Source organism: Muscardinus avellanarius (assembly GCF_963383645.1).
Source record: "Muscardinus avellanarius genome assembly, chromosome: 12".
Classification (NCBI taxonomy): Eukaryota; Metazoa; Chordata; class Mammalia; order Rodentia; family Gliridae; genus Muscardinus; species Muscardinus avellanarius.
In genome coordinates this window covers 27,035,145-27,049,146 of record NC_137798.1, presented here as the reverse complement: position 1 = coordinate 27,049,146, position 14,002 = coordinate 27,035,145, and positions in this window count along the sequence as shown.

The following is a 14,002-nucleotide window of genomic DNA, read 5'->3' as shown; positions in this document are numbered from 1 at the left end:
CATGTCTAACAAGTTTTTTACTCCATTATGATGTATAAATACAATGCACCATTACAAATTTTAAAAAATTTCAAGTTAGTCGCCGGGTGTGGTGGCACAGGCTTGTAATCCCAGCACTTAGAAGGCTGAGACAGCAGGATCACACAGGTTCAAAACAATCCTCAGCTACTTAGTGAGACCCTGTCTCCAAATAAAATATAAAATAGGTCTGGGAGTATAGCCTGGAGTTAGAAAAGCCCCTGGGTTCTACCCCAGTACCACAAAAATAAATAAATAATAATAAATAAATAAATAAATAAATAAATAAATAAAATTCTAGTAAGTCACAAGGGGGAAAAATTTCCCAAACATCTAGAGAGCACAAAGTCCAAACATCAATGTTCTTATCCGCAAAATAGTAGAAAGCTATGATGGAGTAACATTTTCAAACTTAAAATGATACTGAAATAATAAATATAATAAATATTGATCTGGAGAAGAACTTCCCAACTTGTTAAAGAGTTTGGAGGTGGCTTAAGAAGACCCTCCAATGAAAGCAGGAAGGGAAAAATAAAACAAATGAACAGAAATAAATATGAGGTATCAGCTAGGCTAGATTAATCTAGGGATATTGGATTCAACAAATTGCCTCATAAAAAGTTGTCACCAATTCACCTCACCAAAAACAGTGAATGAATAGTAGTGCCTACTCTTTCAAATCTAGTATGGCAGCAAGCGTTTCAATTACTTTTCTCTTTTATTTTCTTGTTTTATATTAATTAAAAACTTGAAATGTATTAACCTATGCATTTCTTACATAATCATTCTATACAGTTAGTTCTATTTAAAAAATCAACACTCCTTAAAAGTATATGTGCAGCCGGGCGTGGTGGAGCATGTTTGTAATCCCAGTACTTGGGAGGCTGAGACAGGAGGATCCAGGTTTGGGGCCAACCCCAGCTATTTAGTGAAGCCCTCTGCAACATAGTGAGACCTTGTTTCAAAATAAAGAACAAAAAATAATAAATATACAATATATCTATGTATGTTAAAGCATAATTTAATATTTTTTCACATAAATCATGATTAGAATAATTATTCCTGGTACATAATTCTTTAATAGACTTCTAAGTCAAATGAACCTGTTTTGTCACTAGAACTTTTCTGAAAAATGTATTTTTAATTCAGATTAATGTGATTTTCATTTAAAATATATCAACTGAAATATAATCTAAGGTTTCATTTTAAATTTTATCGAATGGCTAATAAATCTGAAATTTGTTTACCTCTACTGGCTTTTCCCTTAGATCACAGCATTTGAAATTGAGCTAATGTTGGGTGTGGTGACACACGCTTGTAATCCCAGCATTTGGGAAGCTGAGACAGGAGGATCGCGGTTCATGAAGTGTCTCAGCTACTTAGGCCCTTTGCAACTCAGGAAGACCCTGTTTCAAAATAAAAGAATAAAAAAATAGGTCTAGGGGTATAGCTCAGAGGTAGAATGTCCCTGGGTTCCACCTCAGTACTACAAAAAGAAAAGAAAAGAAAAGAAAAGAAAAGAAAAGAAAAGAAAAGAAAAGAAAAGAAAAGAAAGAGAAAAAAATTGGGCTAATGCTTAATAGGTTCTTGGATACCTGCTAAAATCAAATTCTGATTAGTGGAGGCTATTTTCTAATGTTTTATTTCTTTTTTTTTTTTTTTTTGTGTGTGTGTGTGTGTGTGTATGAGAGAGAGAGAGAGAGAGAGAGAGAGAGAGAGAGAGAGAGAGAGAGAGAGAGAGAGATGAAGAGAGAGGGAGAGAGAGAGAGATTAATGTGACTATTTTAGACCCTAAACACTTTTACATTCAAAGTATCCATGTTTCACTAACATTTATACGACAGAAAACTCATCAGGCCTATTTTGATCATTCTTCTCACTGTTTTATCAAATTCAAAGTCCTTGTAGTCACAGCACTTCTAGTTTAATTCCATGGTGGAGCAGAGTATACACATACGAGAGTATTTACACATACATGTACACATACACATAGCACATTACAAATAGAAGTGGTCTCCAAAATATTATTTCCACTGATTAAGATATTTCGAAACATCTGGAGGAGAATGGAGTCAAAAATTATATGCTTAGCTTAAACCTTCTAAGTGTGAGCACCAGTTAAAGTCTTGAAACTCGACGAGAGCACTGGGCAGTTGATGGACTGGGTCCTGAGCACCAAACCTGTGGCCCAGAGACGTGAGTATAAAGCTGCACACGCACGTGAGGGCCTAGGAGAGCCAGGCAAGTCACTCGGGGAGCCAAGTGAAAAAAGTGAGTGAAGACAATGTGGTCCCATGTGCCGAGTGCTGTTCCTAGGTCAAAAGAGAAAACCACGCTGAATTAATTGAGCATTTGAGAGGCAGCACTGGCAGGAGTTGCTCCAGTGAGGGTGGAAGGAATAAAACTTTGATGGGATGGGTTGAGAGATAATAGAGGCTGGGAATTCAATGAAGTGGTATAGAAAACCATGCCAAAATGTCTTACAGAAGTAGAGGAAGGAAAATAGAGCTGAAAGGACAGCTACATGCACAATAAAGATAGCCGAGAAATGTGTTTACAAACAACTCATAAAAATGCTCCAAACTGTAAAAGAAAGAAGATTGAGGGACCAGTGCTAAAAGTTTAAAAGTGGATATTCAGATGTGGCTGTTTCTCTGCTATTTGAAATATTTCACGTTATAGAATTTTCCACTTTTAGTAACATCCTCTTCTGCAGCTAAATCCCCGTTTATTATTGGTATTTTATCTCTCTCCATTTTCCTTTCTTTCCCACCTCTCGTTTCTCTCTGAACATGTATTGCCTTTTTAACTTGCATGTTTATTTCCCTCTTTTCTTGGACTTGACCTCCTCAAGAGCTAATTTTGCTAACATGCTCTTCTTTTGCCTCTTCTTTTACTGCCAGTATCGACATGCTTTGGGGATGCACTTTGGTGAGTGTGGTACTTTAGAGAATGGACAGGGGAGAGTGGGTGGTCAGTTCTTGCACATGGCATAGCAGGAAGAATCCCATGCTATATGTTCTGCCTTCTTATTTTTTTAAATGTTTTACTCAAATAGGATGTAGCAAGACTTTTTATTTTAATTCACTCAGATAATTTTAGATTTTTTTTATTATTGATATATTTGGATTAAATTTCAATATTTTGGTGGTACTTGGTACATTCTTAATTTATTTACTTACTTATTGGTACTGATGATTAACCCATTCTACCTCCAAGCTACACCCCCAATATTTTATTTTTTATTTTTTTTATATTTTGGTGGTACTGGGGTTCCTGGAAGCCCTTCTACCTCTGGGATACAGTCCCAGACCTATTGATGTATATATATTTTAATTTGGAAACAGGGTCTCTTAAGCCAGAGAGGCTGGCTTTGACCTGCGTGATTCTCCTGTGTCTGCCTCCCAAGCGCAGGGCTTACAAGCATGCACCACCACGCCCGGCTTATTTTTTATTTTGAAAAGAGGTCTCACTAAGTTTTTGAGTGCCTCACTAAGTTGCTGAGATTGTCCTCAAATCTGAGCTGCTCCTGTCTCAGCCTCCCAAGTACTGGGATTATAGGTGTGTGCCACTACAACTGGGATTACTTCCCTTTTTATATCTTCTGCTTGATGATGAAGTTTTTAGTTTATTTTATTTTACTTTATTTGTGGTGCTGGGGATTGAACCCAGGGGCATTCTCCCTCCAAGATACACCCCCAGTGTGAATTTTTAATTTATTATTTTATTTTATGCTACACTCCCAGACCTATTTTTACATTTTTATTTGGAATCATGGTCTCCTAAGCCAGCGCACACGGCTGGCTTCGAACCTGCAGGATCCTCCTGTCTCTGCTTCCCAAGCGTGGGGATTACAAGCATGTGCCACCATGCCCAGCCCGAATTTTTATTCTTGATTTTGAAACAGGGTGTTACTATGTTTTGGAGAGGCTCATTAAGTAGCTGTGCCTGGCCGCGATCCCAGATCCTCTTGTCTCAGCCTCCCAAGTACTAGGATCACAAACATGCACCACTGCGCCCAGCTAGTTTTTTTTTTTTTTTTAACATTTTAGAAAATGTAAAGTATATTTCTCTTCTTATAAATACCCTAAATTTTGTATATACATATGTATGCATGTGTATATTATTATACCCACCATACATTTGTTTTCTATGCCCTGAGTCACTCTTTCTTCCTTTCCACAATGCCATTCTACATTTTTCTAGCACATTCCACTTCTCCTTGGGTGTCACTTTCTTCCAGTTGACTTATACATTTAGAATCACTTGAGTAGCTGGTTGGAGAAAAATATACACCAGTTATACATAGGACAATAATTTCAGAGTTTATTAAATGACCTGTTAAAATGTAGCACAAATGCACAAATCAAGAAAATAATAAAGCACAAGCTATCTGCGTTGTCGCGTCCCTCGACCAGCGATTAAGACACGACACGAAGCTCTTCTTGCAAGCCGTTTATTCAGGATACTAGTAATGGCGGAATGGCAGAATGGTATGGCCTGGCCAAGATCTGCCTTGCGCAGGGGATTATAAACATTAACCCTCCCAATCACTCCCTGCCACGTCTCACTCACTCATTGGCTCATGCTCGTCAGGCCACCACCATGTCATGTGTTACATAACCTTAGCCTCCAAATATGGAGTTGCTTCCTGCACAGCCATGTGTCAATCAAGCTCAGAGGCAGGAAGCCGGCGCCATTTTCTAGTTCAGAGGCAGGAAGCTGGCGCCATCTTCTAATGGCGGATCGCCACAATTCCCCCTTTTTGTTTTTATAGGCAACAGGTAAGAGCAGAGGTTTGACCCCTATTAATCACTGGCACCTTTTTCTAGGGACAGGTACTTGGGTGCCTAACCCGTGTGCAGTCAAGCGTACTCTTCCTGAGGACCAAACTTGTGCCCTCAGCTGCAGTGCTTTTGCCTTGCAACCTGAGCCACTATGCCTTAGCTGCCGCGAGCCAGGCTTGGGGTGATTGTCCCGCCTCGATTGCCACACAAGCCTGTATAAACATGGTTGTATTATGATCAAAACTTTGGCGAAGACGAGCAATGCACCAGACACAAAACAACACAGCCACAACCAATAATCCCATCAAGGCCCCCAATCCAGCCCATTCCTTTAGATGATTCATGGCACGAGTTATTCAAGATGACAGTCCTTTGGCCAAACTAATGTCCACACGAGTCGAGTTGACGGTGACCACGGCAGTGCATAATATCTCTAGTTGGGTTTCAAATTCTCCCGTCCAGTTGCCTAAAAGATAAGTTGACAACTCCCGAGACAGGTTAGCGGCTTTTGTAGAGTTTTTATATTGAACGCTGGTAACACAGAGACCAGGGTATCTCCATTCACATCCAAGCTGAGCAAACTGCCATAATCGGATAGCAGCTCGGCATTCCTTTGTACACTGTTCAAAAACTGTTTAATCAAAGGTGTTGCCACCTCCACATTAGGACCTAAAATTCTACTTGTAGCTTCAAGGAGACAAGCTACAAAATCTGCGAACGGCTCGGTAGGTCCTTGTATAATTTTGGTTAGATTACCAGCAGATTCCCCTGAGCTTCTAAGGGATTTCCATGCTCTAATAGCACAAGAATTTATTTGATTATAAACTTCCAAAGGAAGTCGGGTTTGGTTTTGGGCATGTAGTCCTTGTCCTAAAATCATATCTCGATCCCATTGAGGATTTCCAGCAAGAGCATTAGCAGCAGCCTGATCAGAGGCATATTCTATGTTAAAGGCCTTCCATTCCAAAAATTGTCCAGGGGTGAGGCACGCTCGTGTTAATCCATTCCAGTCCCCTGGCGTCATGCAGTTTCTAGCCAGAGCTTCCACTTGGGCTAATGTAAAGGAAGCTGTGACCCCATACATGCGAACTGATTCTGCTAATGCCTTAATGACCTTAAAATCAAGGGGTTCATAAAAACAAGCGCCCTGTGTATCTTGAAAAATAGGAAAGGCCAACGGGAGCTCAGTTCTAACACGTGACCAAACTTGAGGGCAAAAGGAATTATGAGATCCCTGAGTGGAGGATGGTAAGGATGGCGGTGGCTCAGGAGGAGGATAATCTTGTCCTGAGGGCATAGGAAAACCCGGATTTAATTTAGGCAAATGGGATTTTTTTGAGGCTGAATGAATTGACACATATGCCATTTTTTTCTTTAACGAACTTTCTTCCTTATCAGAAGAATCAGAAGAGGAGTCTGGCCCTTGAAATTCAGACAAATTTGGATAGAGTGAGGAACGGACAGGTTCCTTTGCTTTACTAACTGCCCGTTCTGACTTATGCTTTTCAGATTTCTGTTCTTTGAGTAATTCTAGGGCGGTTTGCCCTTCCCTAATAGCATCATGATATTTTTGATCTTCTAAGCAACCTCTGATCAATTTCCAAATAGGTAGAACACAGGGATTAAGGCTTCCCTGTTGCTCGGCATATTCAAGATCTCGACCAAGCTTTTCCAAACTAGGAACTGTCAGGTTACTTGAGACAGCAAACCATGGAGCGGCGTTGTCACAGGCATTTAAAAATTTTTCTAAAGTAGACTTTCTAATTTCTAAACTTCTAGAATGAAGTAGCTCCTGGAGAGCCCCCAAAATTGGATGAGATTTAGAATGAAATAGCTCCTGAAGAGCCAAAAAAATTGGATGAGATTGCAAAGCCCCCATCCCAAAACTAAGCTCAATATGAAACTCAAAAATGGTCCGCTTTGATCGCGGCTCTACCTTCGCGTTCCCGCGTCTGCTTTGACCGCAGTTCTACTTTCACTTTCCTGCGTCTGCTTTGACCGCAGCTCTACTTTTACTTTCCCGCGTCTGCTTTGATCGCAGCTCTACTTTTACTTTCCCGCGTCTGCTTTGATCGCAGCTCTACTTTTAGTTTCCCGCGTCTGCTTTGATCGCAGCTCTACTTTTACTTTCCCGCGTCTGCTTTGATCGCAGCTCTACTTTTACTTTCCCGCGTCTGCTTTGATTGCAGCTCTACTTGATTTGCTCTCCCCTTATCCACAGGTGAGAGCGGTTACCCGCATTTTTCGCGGACCCCCCAACTTACCAGGGGACTTACCGGTGCACCTTCCCTGATGACAGCAAGTTCTGAGCTTCACGCACGGGAGCTGATTCTCTTCCCCGTACGGGCCACCAGTTGTCGCGTCCCTCGACCAACGATTAAGACACGACACGAAGCTCTTCTTGCAAGCCATTTATTCAGGATACTAGTAATGGCGGAATGGCAGAATGGCATGGCCTGGCCAAGATCTGCCTTGCGCAGGGGATTATAAACATTAACCCTCCCACTGCGTGGTAATGAGAACACGAGCTCCCCCCTCTTCTCAGCCTCTGCCCCAAGTCTTCCCACTTTCTTGGAGAGCTTTCCACCTGCTGCCATCTGGGTGGTGCTAGTACCGCCTCCTCATTTCTGCTCCTAGAGGAACAGGAGCTTTGTGAATAAGGAGGAATGCCTTCCACAATTTGCTGCAGAGTTGTATTTGATAATGAAATAACCAACACCTAAGTGTTCACCAAAAGAAGAATTGAATAAACTGAAGTATGTTCATAATAAGGTGCAAGGCAGTGGCAGACCCTATCTGTGCTAACAAAAAGAGACCTATGGAATTTATTGAGATTAGAAATCAAGTTAAAAAAGGTATACACACACGTATCATTTTGTATCATATAAAAACTATAAATGATATACTGTGTATTTCTTGTTATTCCCCTAGTTGGTATACAACTGTCAATCGACAGTGAGCCCTGAGAGCTTCGCTCCCAACTGGGAAGATGAAGGAGGAGTCAGGGTGGCCAGTGCTGAATGCTCCAGGGTTGGTGAGAGAAGTCAAAAGCGTTTTGATCTGTAAGTAGTGTCTTATTATTTTTACTAATTCATGTATTCATGATTTTTCCTAATAGTGAACCTAATAAAAGGTCATAGCCATCATAAATACTTACCAACATTCGTCTCCATCCTTCTCATGAGGGATATGTCCACTTCCTTCATAAGTTCCGGTCTGACGGCCCATGTGAGGATCCCTCCCACCTCTGGATCAGACAGCTTCCATTCCAGCTCCTCTCAGGGTCCTGCTCTTGAGATTGTAACAAAATATGTAATAGACATATATGTGTATTATTGTCTTCTCCAAGAGACTGTAAACTAGTGTCTCCTTTCATTTTATATATTCTTATTACTCACTCTTCATACAAGTTCAATAAATGTTTATGGATTATTTTGAGCTAAGAAAAATCAAATAAATAGTGCAAGATGAAAACTACCAACTTATTTTAAAATTTTATTTCCATGAAATAACACTTTCCAAGTGGTTTTCATCTAACCCCCACTGATTTAGGCAGCCACTCTGCTCCTGACCATCTGCAGTCCCTGCATCAGGAGCTCTCAGAGAGGGAATGGGCTGTGTGGCAGCTGAGGACCTGTTGGGCTTTAGGGGATGTGTTGGCGGCTTCTGTCCACTAGGGGGCGCTCCAGGCTGCAGGAGAAAAGACTTTCTAGGATCCCAGAGGGTTGAACAATTCAGAGACCAGAGAACAGACAGATGAGCCAGATCACAGACAGCAAGGATGAGGGGGTGTTTGTGTAAAGTTCATCTCCGGATTAGAGCTCTGCCATTCTATAGAGAACCCTAGAAGGCTGGAGCCCCTGGTCTCTATAGAATGGAGCTATTGGGTCTATGAGTCCATTAAAAGGAGGATTCTCTGAGCAGAGGCAGGGAATTGGAATTTTCTGGGCATTGTGAGCATGGTGGTGCGGTGAAAACATCTCCAGCCTGTTTTCATTTAAAAATGTTATGAGTACAATTCTAAAAATTCACTGAAATTGAAAACAACCCAATATCCCAGATACCCAACATTTTCACATATGTTCTCTGAAGCTAGAAGAAAGAAGAAATAGATGAGAAGGAAATAGGAAAAGCGAGAGGCCACTAATAAACTTGGCCAGCTATGTGTGGCCTGGTTGGAGTCAGCTCTGTGTCCTGCAGGGTATCGGGGAAAGGGTGGGGCAGGAGGGGGGAGAGCTAGACAATAAAATAAGGATGGGCATTGTATAAAGGTCCTATTTATTTTCTAATGACTAAACTGTTATTGGAAACAGGTCCTTTGCAAAGCATGATCTTGTGAATTGAAGATATTATGTTCATCTCCTAATACAGCATTCATGCTATAAAAGTTTCCCTTTATCAGAGTTTCCATATAATTGATTTCTCAAATCCTTTTTCAAGCTATGTAAGTTGGGAAATGAGATTACTCTTTCTGTGATTTTTCAGTACTCTACTTAACCCAATTCAGACATTGGTCCTTTCCTAAAGTTCATCAGCCTTCTTTACACATTTCCTCCCATAAATTTTTCTTACATAAACTATTACAAGAAACAAGCCCTTCTGTCTCCATTCACTGGAAGCATGCGCCTACCTCCAGCCCTGCCCTGCACTGTTCTCACTCACAATTCTGGAGCTCTCCCTGCCCAACCCTCCTGGGCCTCTGTGGGCGGGGTCTCCTGTCAGGGAGGAGGACAGAGCTCCAAAGTGTCTTGTGTTTGTGAGTCAGTGGAACCTATTGCTGTGAGGACAAGTTTGTCTCAACTGGAGCCTTGACGCTCTCCAGAGCAGGGACCATACACCTCAGCAACAGACGGAGCCATGGAGAGGAGCCCGGGGGCTCTGCTGGGGCTCCTGTGGGTGCAGGTTTGCTGTGATTTGGGTTCTTCCCAGGTGGGCTGGGGTGTCCAGGGCTGACAGCCGAAGGGAGAGAGGGAGGGAGGGGAGCTGACAGGAAGCTCCTTGGCTGTCCTCATCCCATGGGCGTCCCCTGGTGTTTACAGGGTTGGAAACTGCTCAATGGTTCCCTGTGACATCAGCTGTTTGCTTCTCTCTGTCCAAGCAGGGGTGAGAGGGATGCAGGTGGAGCAGAGTCCTGCAGCCCTGAGTGTCCAGGAGGGAGCCAGCTCTGCTCTGAGATGCAACTTTTCTACCACCATGAACGCTGTGCAGTGGTTCCGGCAGAAGTCCGGGGGCGGCCTCGTCAGTCTGTTTTTCATGGCTTCAGGAACAAAGCAGAAGGGGAGGTTGACGTCAACATTCAATTCTAAGGAGCTCGCCAGCTCCCTGCACATCGAGGCCTCTCAGCTGGAAGACTCAGGCACCTACCTCTGTGCAGGGAGGCACAGTGCTCCCAGGTGCCCTGCAGCCTGGCCCCAAACTGCAGCTGCACCTGCCCAGGGAAATGGCACAGTAGACCTGCTCAGCTTTGGGGTCCTGGTGTATACCACGGCACCTGCCTCCCTTAACATTAGACATTTCACAGATGCCCTGCCAGAGTATGTAAATTACACATACATTACTTTAATGAATAAGAATTTGAGAAGTGATCATTCACTAATAGTAACACTGAATTGTTTAATTTTCCAGGAAACAGCATAAAAGGTATGGGAAAACACACACACACACACACACACACACACACACTCTTTACTTTGGTTTTAAGTGGTTTTATTCTCTGTCCCACGTCCCCACCCATAGGTTGGTTTTGTGTGTGCTTTTCTGGACCCCAATTTACCCTAAAAAAAAGGAAAAGAAAAGAAAAGAAAAGTTTGTATTTTTGTTTTGTTTTTTTTGTTTTTACTTTTTACTGCTTGAATCCATGAAAAAATATAATAGAAAATCCTTTCATGTCACTGTCAGGCTGTCTGTCAAGGTCATTACATAGGTGATATAAGTGCTGACAATACTTCTTCACTTTGCATATGAATCAGTTAGGATTCTGAGCTGGCCTCTGCCTGCCTCCCATGGTCACAGCTGGTGGCATTCCCACTTGGGAGGTTTGACATCAGAGCTTGTGCTCTGGGATGCAAACAATATCTGTTGTTAAATTTGTGTAATGTGTTTATACACAGCACTTGCAAAAGTACATAGTTTAGTCTTATTAAAATAGCACACTTTAAAATGAGCTTTTTGAAATTTCCCCTTTGTTACATTAAAATCCACTGGCATTCCTTGTATTTGAACAAATCTACTACCCATTATTTTCAAACATTATTTAAATTCTGATTAACTTTAATCTGATGCAGGTTAAAATCTGCTTCATTCCATCACTACCCCAAATAAACCTTCTTTTGCTGTCACCCCATACAAGACCTCTGCCAACCAAACCCAAGGTGTAAACCTGCTTGTGGATCAATCGCAACACAAATGGCATTTCAACCTTGCAAGATCTGTGTTAGGAGGGAAGATGGTGACCGCGTAAGGCAGCTTCTATCAGCACTGCTGACACTCGATCTCCATAGTGGTAAAAATGATGCCTTAAAGAAGCAGAACATACTTTCAATAGAGAAATAAAGCTATAAATACAAGAGACAGAAAAAAGAAGACTAGAAAAAACAGAGAAACGGAAAAGAAACTGGCTCGACATGGCATTGGCATAGTGGCCACCGCCACCTTGCATCACAGAACCAGAGTCCAGGGAGGATCAGGAAAGGAGATGATGCAACCAGTTGCATTCCAGGTGGATGTAATTGAGCAGTTCTTTCAGTGTGAAGATGAGCTAAAAGTTTCAGTGGCCAAACCCATCATGGTCTCCAGGGATTCAGAGCAGAGCTCAATCCAGAGGGAGATACGCCAGCCTCATGATCGAGGGCGTGACAGTGACGCCATATTGCCAACAAGGCAGGAAGTTAACCACGCCCACGAAAGCTCCAGGGAATCTCCAGCCCTGCGCCACTACAATCATAAGTGAAATGACAGCCCCTACAGGAGAAATCCCAGCATTGCACCCTCAGGTTTTAAGGAAGAAGAACTACAGGCCTATATATCTTTGATGAATTTGGATGTAAAACTGTTAAACAAAATATTAGCAACATGCATTCAAAAACACATAAAGAAAATCATATATCATGACCAGGTAGGGTTCATCTCAGGGATGCAAGACTGGTTCAACATATGGCAATCAATCCATGTAATTAATCAAATAAATAGAACCAAAGACAAAAATCACATGATCATTTCAATAGATGCTGAAAAAGCACTTGACAAAATCTAATATCTGTTTATGCTAAAAACATTGCAGAGAATTGGAATAGAAGGAGCATACCTCAACATCATAAAGGCCATCTACAATAGGCCCACAGCCAACATCATATTAAATGGGGGAAAACTGTGAGAATTCCCCCTAAAAAAGGAAGAATAGAAGGATGTCCATTATCACCACTTCTTTTCAATATAGCACTTGAGACTCTAGCCAGAGTAATAGGCAAGAAAAGGAAATCAGAGGAGTACAAATAGGAGAAGAAGAACTTAAACTTTCACTATTTGCAGAAGACATGATACTATACTTAAAATACCCAATGAAGTCAACCAAAAGGCTTATCAAACTTATCAACAAATTCAGCAAAGTATTTGGATACAAAATCAATCTTAAAAAATTGGAAGCTTTTCTGTACACCAACCATAAATCCACTAAAAAAGAAATACAGAAAACACTGCCACTCAGGATCTCCCACAAAAAAATAAAATACTTAGGAATAAACTTAACCAAGGAGGTAAAAGATCTCTACAAAGAAAATTATAAAACACTGAAAAAAGAAATCGAAGATCTTAGAAGATGGAAAGATATTCCATGTTCATGGATAGGCAGAATAAATATTATTAAAATAGCCTTCCTTCCAAAAGTGATCTACAGATTCAACACAATGCCCATTAAACTACCAAGATCATTTCTCACAGACATAGAAAAATCAGTCCTTAAATTTATCTGGAATAACAAAAATCCCAGAATAGCCAAGGTAGTTCTCAGCAATAAAAAACATGCAGGAGGAATCACAATACCTGACTTTAAACTGTACTACAAAGCCATTGTAATAGAAACAGCATGGTACTGGCAAAAAAGCAGATACATAGACCAATGGAGCAGAATAGAAGACCCAGAAACAAGTCCACACTTTCAGCCAATTGATTTTTGACAAAGGGGCCAAAAACATTCACTGGAAAAAAGACAGCCTCTTCAACAAATGGTGTTGGCAAAACTGTTTAACCATATGCAGAAAACTGGAAATTAATCCCACTTTTTCACTCGGCACAAGAGTCAATTCAAGATGGATCAAAGACCTGGAAATTAGACTAGAGAGCTTAAGGCTCTTCGAAGAGGGCATAGGTCCAACACTGCAACACATAGGCAAAGATAAACACTTTCTCAACAAGACCTCAAAGGCACAATAAACCAAAATACGAATCAATGTGTGGGATTACATGAAATTGAAGAGCTTCTGTTCAGCAAAGGAAACTGTCAAGAACCGCAATCGAGAGCCAACAGAATGGGAGAAGATTTTTGCCACCTACCTTTCCGATAGAGGACTAATATCTAGAATATACAGACAACTCAAGAAACTCAACACTAAAAAATAAATCATCCAATCAAAATATGGGCAAGCTAACTAAATAGACACGTCATGAAAGAAGAAATTCAAGTGGCCAATAAATGCATCAAAAAATGCTCAACATTATTGGCAATCAGAGACATGCAAATCAAAACTACTCTGAGATTTCACCTAACTCCAACTATAATGGCAATCATTCAAAACACAAACAACAACAGATGCTGGTGAGGATGTGGAGAAGTGGGGGCTCTAAAACATTGTTGGTGGGGTTGCAAATTAGTGCAACCACTTTGCAAAACAGTATGGAGAATCCTCAGAAGAGTGGGAACAAATCTACCATTCGATCCAGCAATACCACTTCTGGGTATCTACCCAAAAGAAAGGAAACCAAACTACCAAACTAATGCATTGTATCTATGTTCATAGCTATACAATTCACCATAGCCAAACTGTGGAACCAGCCAAGATGTCCATCAGCAGATGAATGGATTACAAAACTGTGGTATATGTATACAATGGAACTTTACTCAGCTATAAAAACAATACAATTGTGGTATTTTCAGGGAAATGGATTGGTCTTGAGGACATATGCTAATGGAGATTAGTTAGTCG